Source organism: Cupressus sempervirens, chromosome 2, assembly GCF_028749045.1.
Source record: "Cupressus sempervirens isolate cs-2001-9-10 chromosome 2, ASM2874904v1, whole genome shotgun sequence".
Lineage (NCBI taxonomy): Eukaryota > Viridiplantae > Streptophyta > Pinopsida > Cupressales > Cupressaceae > Cupressus > Cupressus sempervirens.
Genome location: NC_143119.1, coordinates 82,453,474 through 82,466,937, shown reverse-complemented (window position 1 = coordinate 82,466,937; position 13,464 = coordinate 82,453,474).

Sequence of the window (13,464 nt, the reverse complement as noted above, 5' to 3'; positions counted from 1 at the left end):
GAATGTTGAGTTGCATTCAGGAACTGAGCTACACTCAGGTGCTAAGTTATAGAATGAAGTTGAGGCACATTTTGATTTTGAGATTAGTGTACATGAAAGAGATGTTGAGCTAGCTGATAGAGATGTACATAGTGATTCATAAGTTGAGAGACCAAATAAGGAAAACATAGCAAAACCAAGATTGTCAAAGTATGTCAAGGGACATCACCCTGCAACACAAATCATTGGAGATAAAAATGCTAGACCAATGACAAGGAACAAGTTGAGAAATGATACATGTTTTCTTAGAATGCATGAATCTAAAATAGTGAAATATGCCTTAGAAGATGTAGACTAGAGTAAAGCCATGAAAGAAGAGATTGAACAAATTGAGAAAACTAAGACATGGACTCTAGTTCCTAGATCAAAAGATAAAAATGTGATTGATCGAAAGTGGGTGTACAAAAATAAGTTAGATGAAAATGGAGAAGTCACAAGGAACAAGGAAAGATTATCTTGTAAAGGATATGCACAAGAAGAAGGGATAGACTATGGAGAAATATTCACTCTTGTTGCAAGATTGGATGGAGTAAGAACTCTTCTTTCTTACTCTACATAAAAAGGTTTTAAAGTTTATCAAATGGATGTTAAGTCTGCATTTCTAAATGGTATATTGGAAGAAGAAGCTTATATAGAATAGTCAGAAGGATTTGTTGATGCTAGCAATAGAAACATGGTATGTAGACTACACAAAGCTTTATATAGTTTGAAGCAAGTTTCAAGAGCATGGTATGAAAAGCTTCATAATTATCTTGTGAAGATTGGATTTGAGAGGACTGATGATAACAACAATCTATATTTGAATACAAACAAAGGCAAAGGTATTTTACTATCTAAATTTTTTGTTGATGATATCATATTTGGAGGTCAAGATACTGTATGTAAGGCTTTTGCAAATCAAATGAAGAGAGAATTTGAAATGTCTATGTTTGGAGAGATCAGATTTTTTGTGGGTTTGTAAGCACATCAAATGAAATATGATATAAATACATCACTTAGTCAAACTATGTAAAGGAGATACTTAAAACTTTTGGATTGAAGGATTCCAAGCTAGTAGCAAACCTATGGTGATAGACATAAATAGTCTAAGAATGATGATTCAATTGAGATGAATCAAACATTGTACAGGTCTATGATTGACAAGTTGCAATATGTAGTACATAGCAAACCTAATATTGCATTATTTTTTGGGATAGTTGCAAGATTCTCTACTAATGTTACGAAAAATCATTTGATGGTCATTAAAAGAATAATGTGATATCTAAAAGGAATAGAAGACTATGGTCTATACTATAAGAAAAATGAGAAATTTGAATTGAGAGCCTACATTGATGCTCATTGGGCTAGAAATATTGATTATAGAAAGAGCACAAGTGGAGGAGCATTTTTCTTAGGAAAAAGGCTAGTTACGTGGATTAGAAAGAAATAAAACTACATATCTCAATCTACTATTGAAGTTGAATATGTTGCTACTATAGTAAATTGTACAAACATTGTATGGATCAAACAACTACTCAAAGGTATGAAAGAGGAAATCACCGAACCTGTGATACTTTATTGTGATAATACAAGTGCTATAAATATGTCAAAGAATCCTATCATGCATACAAAGACAAAGCACATTGCAATCAAGTATCATTACTTGAGAGAGTTAGTTCAAGAGAAAGAAGTGAAGATGGACTATGTTAACACGAAAGAGAAAATAGTTGATATCTTCACAAAAGCAATACTTAAGGATGCTCATGAGTGTCTAAGATGTAAACTAGGGGTCAAAGGCTATTTAAAAACCATGAGAAGTGTCTTGCATCAAAAAAGATGATTGACATATGATACACATTATTGTGGTGGATCTTACTTTAGGAGCTACCTAAAGTAATCAAAGAGTTGAAACTACAAATTAGTCACAAGCTAGGTGAAAGAGGGAGAAACTATAAATGTTCATATCTACATATTAAGATGACAATTCTTTAGGATTGTTGTCAAAGAGGGAGATTGATTAAAAAAAAAGAAAGGAAGAAATCCAACAGAAGGAGAAAGACAAAGAAAGAACATGAGAAACCCAGTAATCTAGACAAAGGAGATTATAGAAGATGTCAGGAGGGAGACATAAGGATGAGTTGCTCATCTATTGATCTAAATAGAATTGTGTAACCGATTCAAAAGATGAAAATTGTTGATAGAGGGAGAGATTTCAATACAAGGAATTATTTTCTTTTTGGTATTATTGTTGGTTGTACTAATTAAGTTTGGTTTTCCATCCATGCCAATGAGGGAGATTGTTGAAAATAGATTGATACAAGTATGAGAATATGTTTCAATCATTGTTCTGCTATTGATGTCAAACCATCTACTTGATGGCAAGATAATTTCTCAGATGATTTGAGTACTATCATTTGTTTGATTGATGAAGAGGATTTGATCAAATGAGGTAACAAAAGCACCTAGAGGAAAGGTTGAGTTATGATATGGAAAAGAAGTACAAATATTAGTTAAGAAAATGATATTATAGTGCATTGGTTATCTACTTAAGGTTGTAAAGGATGGATACATTGATGAAGTTCAAAAGAACAACTAAAATTAATTGAGTCTGCCAAGCTCAACAATCTACACAGTAGGTGCCAAGAAAAATTAGTGTAAGCCGAGAAAAAAATTAGTTAGAGCTAAGCAATGTCAAAATTTAGCGTATATTGAGTGACACAATGGATTTGTAAAGTTTATTTGATGTCAAGGACTAGTAAAGTTTAGTTCATATCGAGTGATTTGATAGTGGATACTGAGCAACACAATATGTGTTGAGTATTAGAAGCAAGTTAATGTCAAGTGTTAGCATTATGAGAAAGATTGTGAATTCGATGAATCTAAGATGACAAGTTTGATTTCTTAGATTGTGTGAACTATATAGAAGATAAACTTGATCAGCTTGTGGTACATTATTCAAGATAAATCATTTTGAGATGAATTCAAAGAAGATTGAGTTAGAAGTTTCTAAAAGGGAATAAAATGAAAAGATGGGTAGATTCATTGAATCCTACCTAATCCTACCTAACCCTAAAATAGATGATAAAGGATAAATGACAAAAGATCTAAATTTTTCTATTTATAGAGATGAATAAGGTTTTCATGTGCGAGAACCTAAGGAAGACAAGGAGTTTAAGGTATTGCTTCATTCAGTGACCAAAGAAAAGAGACTACTATTGGAAAGCAAAGCAAGAAGGCTTAAGTGTATGGATGTGCGAAAGTGGACAAGCTATCAGTGCTAAAGTGCGTAAAAGCCAAGCAAAATGGAGGGCTAAAAATATAGATCTTTAATCTATAAAGTGAGTTAGAAATTGTGTGATGCCTTACCCCAACCCATCATAGCATAGATATTTTTAGTTGCATTTTGATATTTGAGAATTTGATATTTTGATAGTTATTTGAGACTTAGATGGATAGTGACTTGTTTTATCTATTGATTTTGACATTAATATAGTGTTTTACATTTATTATATGTACTAAGAACCTAATATTGTGAATGGGATGATCAAACAAATATGGACGCAACTTTACACATGACAGGATATAAATTAGATTATGATTTGATGCAAAATGTTAATTTGATTATGATGATTTATGATTTAATGTTATGTGCAGATTTTGATATTTCAACATTTTGGAGGTTTTATTTGAAATGACTAAGTAAAGGAATTCCATTGAATTATGTTAATATGGATTACATAACATTTAAATTTTTATGCATTTATGATATGTATTTTATATGCCCTCCTTGGACTAATGATGCTCAAGTTTAGTGTGCAGGAAGTGGAACCATGGAAATTTTTGGGGGAAATAAGGTCCAAACTTATGTGAATACGGTTTAACTAAGGTGAATCTTTGGAAGATTCAAAAGCCTCATTGTGAAGTACCGCACTTCATAACTGTAAGTTTTCTTGTATGTGAAATTTTTTAATCAAAAAGATACATTAAGGACATGTCATGGTCATGTGGAATGTGCTTTTATGTGTCACTTGACACTTGTGGATTTTTTGTGTTAATGACATGTCATCTGGGGTTTTGGTCATGATGGCATTTTACCCTAAAACTAATTACCTTGTTAATGATTAACTAAACCCTCTTGAAAAGGGATAGGATGGGTCACAATCAAAGGAAATTCGAATTTAGACTTGACTAGGTTTTGAAGGGTCATTAGGTGGTCCCAAAGTGTCTTTTGTGTGAAAATAAGCTAACCATATGATAGTATAACATGTTAGGGACCTAATTTTGACCATGAGAGTGCCTAGATAGCCTAGGGGGGACCTTTACTAATGCTTTCTTCCATCAATTCGAAAATGGAGTTGTCACATGAGCTCTTTCCCATGTTTCCACTAGGTCAAAAATAGCAAACTTAGGGGGAGACAAGTTTGTAAGAGGAAGTGGCTTGGTGTTTTTGCTAAAATAGTTAGTGGGAAGGCCTTTTTAGGGAATCTTGGAAAAATTAGTGAGGTTTTCACTTGCTCTCTAAGTTTAGAGATAGTTAGGGTTTTGGAGGGAGGCTAAGGGAGCTCTTCATCAACTATCATTATTTTTAGCTTGGACCAAGGTTGGTGCTCAAACCATGACCATTTTGTTTTAACATTGCATAATGAATGTACAATTATGGAGTGTTGTTATGGAATCATGTATTGTTATTGTGATCTTTGTGTTGTGTTGTGATTATGCAAGGAGTTTCATGCATTTTCTTGGTTTTCTTCCTTGATCTCTTGGTTTTGTTTGAATGTTAAATGTGTTCATGGGTGTGAAGGCTTCACTCACCCTTGGGAGGGAAGAGAAGCCTTGTGTGAAAGGGTTAGTTGGGCTCAAAAATTTAGTAAAGAGCCTCTTCTCTTTGAGGTAAGGTGGGGAAATTCCATGGAGTATGGGCTCCATTGAAGGCATTGTCTTGATATTATGATATTTGGGGGTGATAATTGGAAATTGTGAATTTGGGGCTAATAAGTAGAAATTGTGAAGATAAGCACATATGATGCAAGCCTTGTAGAGGGATGGTAAAATTTAATGTATGTGAATAGTATTGTCATGGAAAATATCCTCTTTGAAGATCCCACCTTCACCCAATGTATTTATGATTCCAATGGTGAATGAATGTGTAAGCCATGGAAGGGATTGTTATGTGTTGTGTTGTGTGTTTTTCATGCATTATTGAATGTTGTGTCTGTGTGTAATCCATTTGGGCTTTGTTTTCGCTGCTCAGTGGGTGGCTTCATAGAAGCTTCAGATAGGGCGTGAGCCTCCATGGTTCGAAGTTTTGTGTTGTTGATGCAGGTTTTGAGAAAGTAGATCCTATCAAGAGATTAGAGTTTCACCCTTGGCAATGTTGAGGAATCAAGTGTTGTGGAGAGACTAATATTTTCCATGTCATAATGTGTTGTGATTGTTATTTCATTTTAATGTAAAAGGGATTTACTTTCCTATTTGCATATTGTTGTAAATGTGTAAAGTGAAGTTTGAGGATTTGTATTTAGTTGTCTTTTCAAGAGGAAGTTTGTGTCACTATCATAGTTGGGTAGGAAGGATTAAGATCACTCCATGTAATATCTTATCATATTGAAGTTATGTAAATGAGACACTCCTCCTTATGTTGATCTATAAATCAATAAGTAGAAATATTTCATAGTTTTTTTGTATGGGAGATTCTTATTGATATAGTTGACTAAATTTGAAACATAAGTGATTGACTTGTAAAATCATATGTTGTGTATTTGATATAGTAGAAAGAAAGTTATTATATTTTGATAGTTCATTATATGTGCATGCAAATTTGGTTCATTTGGTTTCTAGTTCTAATAGGTCCTTAGATGAGATATATGCTATAGTAATATCAAGCTTTCAAATTAAAAATTAATAAGGAAGTCAAATTCAGATCATTAGCAACTCATCAACATGGTCTCCAAAAAGGAGAAAGAAGAGAAATGCATTAAACATATAGTGAAAACCCTCATGTAGCTACACTTTTTATTCTCTGGAATTTGTATGGGAAGTGAAAAATATCCCACTCCCCATTACAGTCCAATAAAATATTACTATGGAATATTCCATAAGATCCTGACTTTAAAGTAATATTATATCAACATTATACGTACTTAAGACATGCAAAATTATGATGCTAATATAACCTATGATATAAACCAAGTCTCTATCAAATAGAAAACCACGTGATCATGCATTCTGACTTTCAAAAAATATTCTCATGGAAAAAGTTAATAGTATAAAACAAGTACCCCTGTCACCTCTCTAGGTGAACAGGAAGGATTAATTTATCTTTATCATTAAATTAAAAGTAGAATTTAATAAAGGAAAACCATTTCATTACATAATATGGGTGACATACTTAGAATGGGAAAAATCCAACACAAAAATACTCAACACTAATACATAAGTAACGAAACTGAGGTGCTAGGTTTAAGAAAAGTCAAAAGACAAAAATGCAAGCAAATTTAAAAGCATCTAAAACTTTTTGAAAAGACTTGAGCACATTTGGAGGTGTCCTATCCCTATCACAAGTTTGACCTATCCATAGGCACCTCCCCCATTAAAAAGAAATGTGCCCATCCTTGAATGCAATGCCTTGGTCTTGGTATAGTCGCCTAGGGAATGGGATAGCCTTAGGTGGATAAGGTAGGTGCCAAGGTAGTAGGTTTTGGGTAGTAGAAATCATTACACATCATAATAGAGTGCCTAGTTAATGTTAGTTTATTAAATGATAAATTATTAATGTGATTGGGTTTAGACATATGTAGTTCATGTTAAAAGTAAAGTGTTAGAAATAAGGGGTGAGTAAAGTGGGGATATAGGTAACAACAATATGATTTAAGTTGCTAACCCAAATAATTATGGTGTTTTTTATTTTTTCATTTTATTTTAGTCATGGAAAGGGGTAAAGTAGGATAGTAGGATAGGGGTAGAGAGAGTTAAAAGATTAAATATTAGGAATTAGATTTGCAATTCTTATTTGGGCTTTTAAAATTCTTTTATTTACTTAATTTCATTAATTAATAATGGTATGACCCTTAGTTATGATATAAACTTAACAAATTTATCTTCATATAAAAATGATCCAATTTAGATATTAATCAACACTAAAAAGTTGATAACTAATAATAAGATTTTAGAGAAATTGAAATTGAAATAAGTAGTATATGTATATGCTTCTTCAATAGTCAAAATAAAAGTATGGGATAAGGTTAACAGGTTAGAAGTTTAATGAAATGACAATGTGCAAGAGCTCATTTAAATTTATATACCTAAATAAAATAAAATAAAAATGATAAAATAAAATAATAAAATAATAAAATGAAAACAGAGTAGAATTGGACATAGGACATAATGAGTTAAGGTCATATATATATATATGGTAAGTCAACGTGTAATTGGAACATCTAGGGCAACTATAAACATCTTCATATTCACAAAACTATTGAATTATTGCAACTACGTTGATATAAAATTGGTACTCTACATTCATATACGTAAAGCCTTATTTTCGGGTTTGGATGTGGATTCAAAATGAAATTATATCATCTAGCCTTTATATTATAACTTAGACTTCTAATAAATGTTAGAAAACTAATTGGCCTCCCATGGAAACTTGAAGTATTGAATTTGAAATGAAAACAAATTCTTCCACATCAATTAAAATTATTTATCACCAACTCGATGATCAATTAAAGTAACATTATGATATTCTCAAGGGATATGAGTGGTTATACTCCAAGCACCCCATAGTTCGATAGAATATTCATAATACAATATTCAAAAAAAATTGTTAGTTATGTTTTAAATGTTGGACATGACATTCTAGTATCAAAGCCTAGTTGGTTATAACACTAGAGCCTTACCCGTTATGCTTAACTCACTAGAACTACAACTTGTGTGTAGGATGCCTATTGTTACCCATGGTAATTGAAGGGGTAGAGTCACTAGAGATGCTCAAGTGGCACTAGATGGAGTCGAGCATGAAATTGGTGCACCTCCACCTGAACAACCTTAAAACTTTAATCAACTTTTTAGAGCCACTCATAACCTTTTCAGAATAGTGCATGAAAGGATACCACCTATAATTCCATAGCCCAAACAATAAGGAATAGGGGAGCATAGAGCTGATAATAGCAAGAGAAGTAGGAGTCCTCCACCTAGAGATGCAAAAGGAAAAGGTGACCATGAAGAGGCCTCAGTTCATCAACTTGAACCACCACCACTCATAGAACCACCAATAGTAGTGAGAGCACCCAAAGACATAGGGAATGAGATTATGGAATTGATCCAACTAAAAACACCTCTTTTCACTGGAACCACAGATGGTACATAGGCAAAGGCATGGTTACGGAGCTTAGAGAGGTGCTTTGGTTTGTGGTCATATGGGAGCAATCTGAAGGCATGACTTGTTATCCACTTATTACAAGATAATGCTTCAAATTGGTAGAAATAAGAGGAGACCATGGGTGGTGTGAGAGTAGACACTCTTACCTAGGAGGCATTTGTGGCTAGATTCAGAGATAGGTATCTTTCAGAGCATTTTAGATAGAGTTAGATTGAGGAGTTCTATGACATCTAGTAGAGGGACCTTACTGTAGCTCAGTATGAGAGCAAATTTCTTGAGCTCCTTCCTTATGTTGAGTACATGAAGGATGAGAAAATATGGATCTATTGATTCACCAAGGGTCTTAACTTGTCTCTTTAGAACTAGGTATGCTTGGCCTTTCCTAATACCTTTAGAGAGGCAGTTGAGGTAGCATTGGTTGCTAAAGATGTTTGTAATAAAAAAGAGTCTTGGGGTTAGTCTCATAACTGAGATCCTTCTCAACAATTAGGGTATTAGAGCCCCCCTTGGAAGAGGAACCATGACCATGCAGTAAGGTCCTCTAAGGTCCCATAGACACAATAGGGGTTCCAACAAGACACTAGTCCTACATTGGAAGAGTGGACTCTGATTCATTATGAACAACCAGCTTGGACTCAAAAATCATCCAAAAGCAATATCAGTGAGCCCATTAGGACGACGGGTTAGCAGTAGATAGGATCATAGGAAGTTTAGATTCATACGTGAGGGCTGTGTTACACTTGTAGTAATATGGGTGACCTAGCGAGAGAGTGCCCACAAGTTCTGATAGGAGGTAGCTGGTATGGAGCCACTTTAGAACCCATAGTAGGACAAGGTATTTGTAGTGAGTGATGATCATCAAATAGGGCATTGCGCTATAGATATTGGGGCTATAGATGGGGACAAATCACAGATAGCTAACATGGGAACTCAATCACATTTTTTTTTAACAGATCTTCAAACTTCTAGATAGAGTGCTAGGCTAGGTTAGAATCCAGTGGGGATTGTTATGATGAGGTCACGACTTCATGGGAGGATGCAACATAGATGAAATATTAGTACCCATACCCTTTTGCTGAACTCCAAGAGGAGGTTCATGCCTAGGGGGGAGGATATAAGGCCTTACCCTGATCTATCATAGCATAGATATTTTTACTTGCATTTTAATATTTGAGACTTTAATATTTTGATAGTTATTCAAGACTTAGATAGATAGTGGCTTGTTTTATCTATTTATTTTGACATTATAGTAGTATTTTACATCTATGATATGTACTAAGAACATAATATTGTGAATGGGATGATTAAACAAATATGGATGCAACTTTACAAATTGCAGGATAGAAATTAGATTATGATGTGATGTGAAATGTTAATTTGATTATGATGTGATGTGAAATGTTAATTTGATTATGATGATTCATGATTTAATGTGATGTGAAAATTTTGATATTTTACCATTTTGAATTTTTTATTTGAAATGATTAAGTAAAGGAATTCCATTGCATTATGTTAATATGGATTACATAACATTTAAATTCTTATGCATTTATGATATGTATTTTATATGACCTCCTTAGACTACTAGTGCTCATGTTTAGTGCGCAAGAAGTGGAACCATGGAAATTTTTGGGGGAAACAAGGTCCAAACTTATGTGAACACAGTTTAACCAAGGTAAATCTTTGGAAGATTCAAAAGCCTCATTGTGAAGTATTTTTCTTTGTAAATGTAAGTTAGCTTGTATGTGGAAATTTTTAATCACAAAGATGCATTAGGGACATGTCATGGTGATGTGGAATGTGTTTTTATGTGTCACTTGACACATGTGGATCTTGTGTTTTAATGACATGTCATCTAAGGTTTTGGTAATGGTGGCATTTTACCCTAAAACTAATTACCTTGTCAATGATTAAGTAAACCCACTTGACAAGGGATAGGATGGGTCAAAATCAAATAAAATTCGAATTTAGACTTGACTAGGGTTTTGAAGGGTCATTAGGTGGTCCCAAAGTGTCTTTTGTGTGAAAATAAGCTAACCATATGATAGTATAACATGTTAGGGACCTAATTTTGACCATAATAGTGCCTAGAAAACCTAGGGAGGACCTTTTCCAATGTCACCTTCCATTAATTCGAAAATGGAGTTATCACATGAGCTCTTTCCCATGTTTCCACTAAGTCAAAAATATAAAACTTAGGGGAGACAAGTTTGTAAGAGGAAGTGGCTTGGTGTTTTTGCTAAAATAGTTAGTAGGAAGGCCTTTTTAGGGAGTCTTAGACAAACTAGTGGGGTGTTTACCCACTCTCTAAGTTTAGAGATAGTTATGGTTTTGGAGGGAGGCTAAGAGATCTCTTCATCAACTATCATTGCCTTTAGCTTGGACCAAGGTTGGTGCTCAAACCATGACCTTTTTTTTTTAACATTGTATAATGAATCTAAAAGTATGGAGTGTTGTTATGGAATTATGTATTGTTATTGTGATCTTTGTGTTGTGTTGTGATTGTGCAAGGAGTTTCATGCATTTTTTTGGTTTTCTTCCTTGATCTCTTGGTTTTGTTTGGATGTTGAATGTGTTCATGGGTGTGAAGGATTTACTCACCCTTGGGAGGGAAGAGAAACCTTGGGTAAAGGGGTTAGTTAGGCTCAACAATGTAGTAGAGAGCCTCTTCTCTTGGAGGGGAGGGGGGGAAATTCCATGCAGTATGGGCTCCATTGAAACCATTGTCTTGATATTATGATTTGGGGGTGATAAGTAGAAATTATAAAGAGAAGCATGTATGATGCAAGCCTTGTAGAGGCATGGTGAAATTTAATGTATGCGAATTGTATTGTCATGGAAAATATCCTCTTTGAAGAGCCCACCTTCACCCATTGTATATATAATTCCAATCATGAATCAATGTGCAAGCCATAGAAGGGATTGTTATGTATTCTGTTGTGTGTTTTTCATACATTAGCATATGTTGTGTGTGTTTTTTATTTGTACATTTTAACCTTGGATAACTGATTCACCCCCCTCTCAGTTATTCTAAATAATTCCAACAAATATCTCATCAAAATCAATGCTCTTTTTTCTATGCAAATCATTTTACAACTAGTATGGCTTTAAATCTTTTCTTACCTCCATCCTATTCTTTCAACCTATAAATTCATTTATTTTGTAAAGCTTGTTTACTTGTAGGAAACTTGCATAAATCCCAAGTCATATTTTTTAGTAAGGAGTCCATTTCATCTATCATTGCAAACTCACATTGAATCTTAGTATCCATCTGCATAGCTTCATCATAATAGTCAAGTTCACCAACATCAGTAAGTAAAATAGAATACAAAGAGGGAGAAAATCTTTCTAAAGGCCTACTTAGCTTTGTTGACCATCTAACATTCATTGGTGTGTATCATATTTGTTGTTGTAGATCATGAGGAATTTTTGGAACATCATCTTTTGGAGTATCATCTAGCACTATACAATCATCTTCTTTCTTCTCATGTTGCTATAACAGATCTTTGTATAACACTTTCTCATTGAATATGACATCCTTGCTTCATTCACTTTTAAAATTTTCAAAATCCCAAAGCCTATAATGAAATTCATCAATGTCATATCCAACAAATACATATTTCTTTGACTTAGCTTCTAGCTTGGTTTTATTTTTAGAATGTATATGAGCATTTGCTTCACAACTGAAGGTTCTGAGAAAAGAATAACTCACCTTCTTAATAGTCCATGCTTCCTCTAAAATACCACAACCTAAAGGAGTAAAGGGACCTGTATTAATCAAATATAAAATAGTATTGACAATCTCCACCCACATATTTAAGAGAAACCCATGATGTAACCTCATGCTCCTTACACACTCCATTATCATTCTATTCATGCATTCAACAACTCCATTTTCCTGTAGAGTCCTTGGAACAATTTTCTACATACAAATACCATTAATGGAGCAATAATCTTCAAATTTATGACTGCAATACTCACCACCATTATTAAATCTAAGACATTTTAATTTCCTACCAATCTCATTTTCAACCAAGCATTTCCATTTCTTAAAAATTTGAAATACATCATATTTCTATCTAAGGAAATAAATCCATACTTTTCTAGTTGCATCATCAATAAATGTAATATAATAATAAGAGCCACCAAGGGAAGATACCTAAGTTGGTCCCCATACATTTGTATGCACAAGCTCTAATCTCTAACTTTTCTTTTCTTTCTCACTCTTGACAAAAATCACTATCTTTTGTTTTCCGTACAAATAACTTTTATAGAAATCCATATTAACATATTTCATACTTGGTAAAAATTTCTTTGAATGAAGTAATTTCATACCTTTCTCACTCATGTGCCCAAGTCTATTGTGCCATAACACTATATTAGAACCTACACCAACTCTTTGTTCTCTCTGCTCAACTGCAACAACTATTATTGAACACTCATTTTTCTCTAAAACAATCAAAGTAGAAGGAACAATATGATCTATACAAAGATATAAGGTGCCTACTTTCAGACCTTTTACTACTACAAGGAAGCCTTTTGAAACCTTCTAATTTTTATCATTAAAAGTAACTACACAACCCTCATCACTGGGTTGCTCTATTAAAATTAAATTCCTACTTAGCCTTGGAACATGTCTTACCTCATGTAGTAGCCAATGATTCCAATTCTACAACTTAATCTTAACATTTCCCTTTCCAACAATCTAACATGGTTCATTATCCTCCAAATAAACAAGCCCAAAATCCCCTTGAACATAATAAAATAACCTCTATGAGGTGTAGCATGAAATGAAGTAGCAGAATTTAAAACTGATGAATCATCAACACTTTCTAAAGATAGAAGCAAAGCATCCTCTTCAGATTTATTACTTACTACATTTACCTCCTTGTTCCCTTATGGTTTATCTTCTTCATTTTTCTTTTGAGTCTAGCAATCTTTCTTATGCCCTAGTTTCCCATAGTACTAGTAGTCATTTAATCCTCTTGATTGAAACCTCTTTCCTTTTGATGTTCCTCTTGATTTCCCACAATTTTTAGAATTATTTTCTCTCTTAGTCATTCTACCTC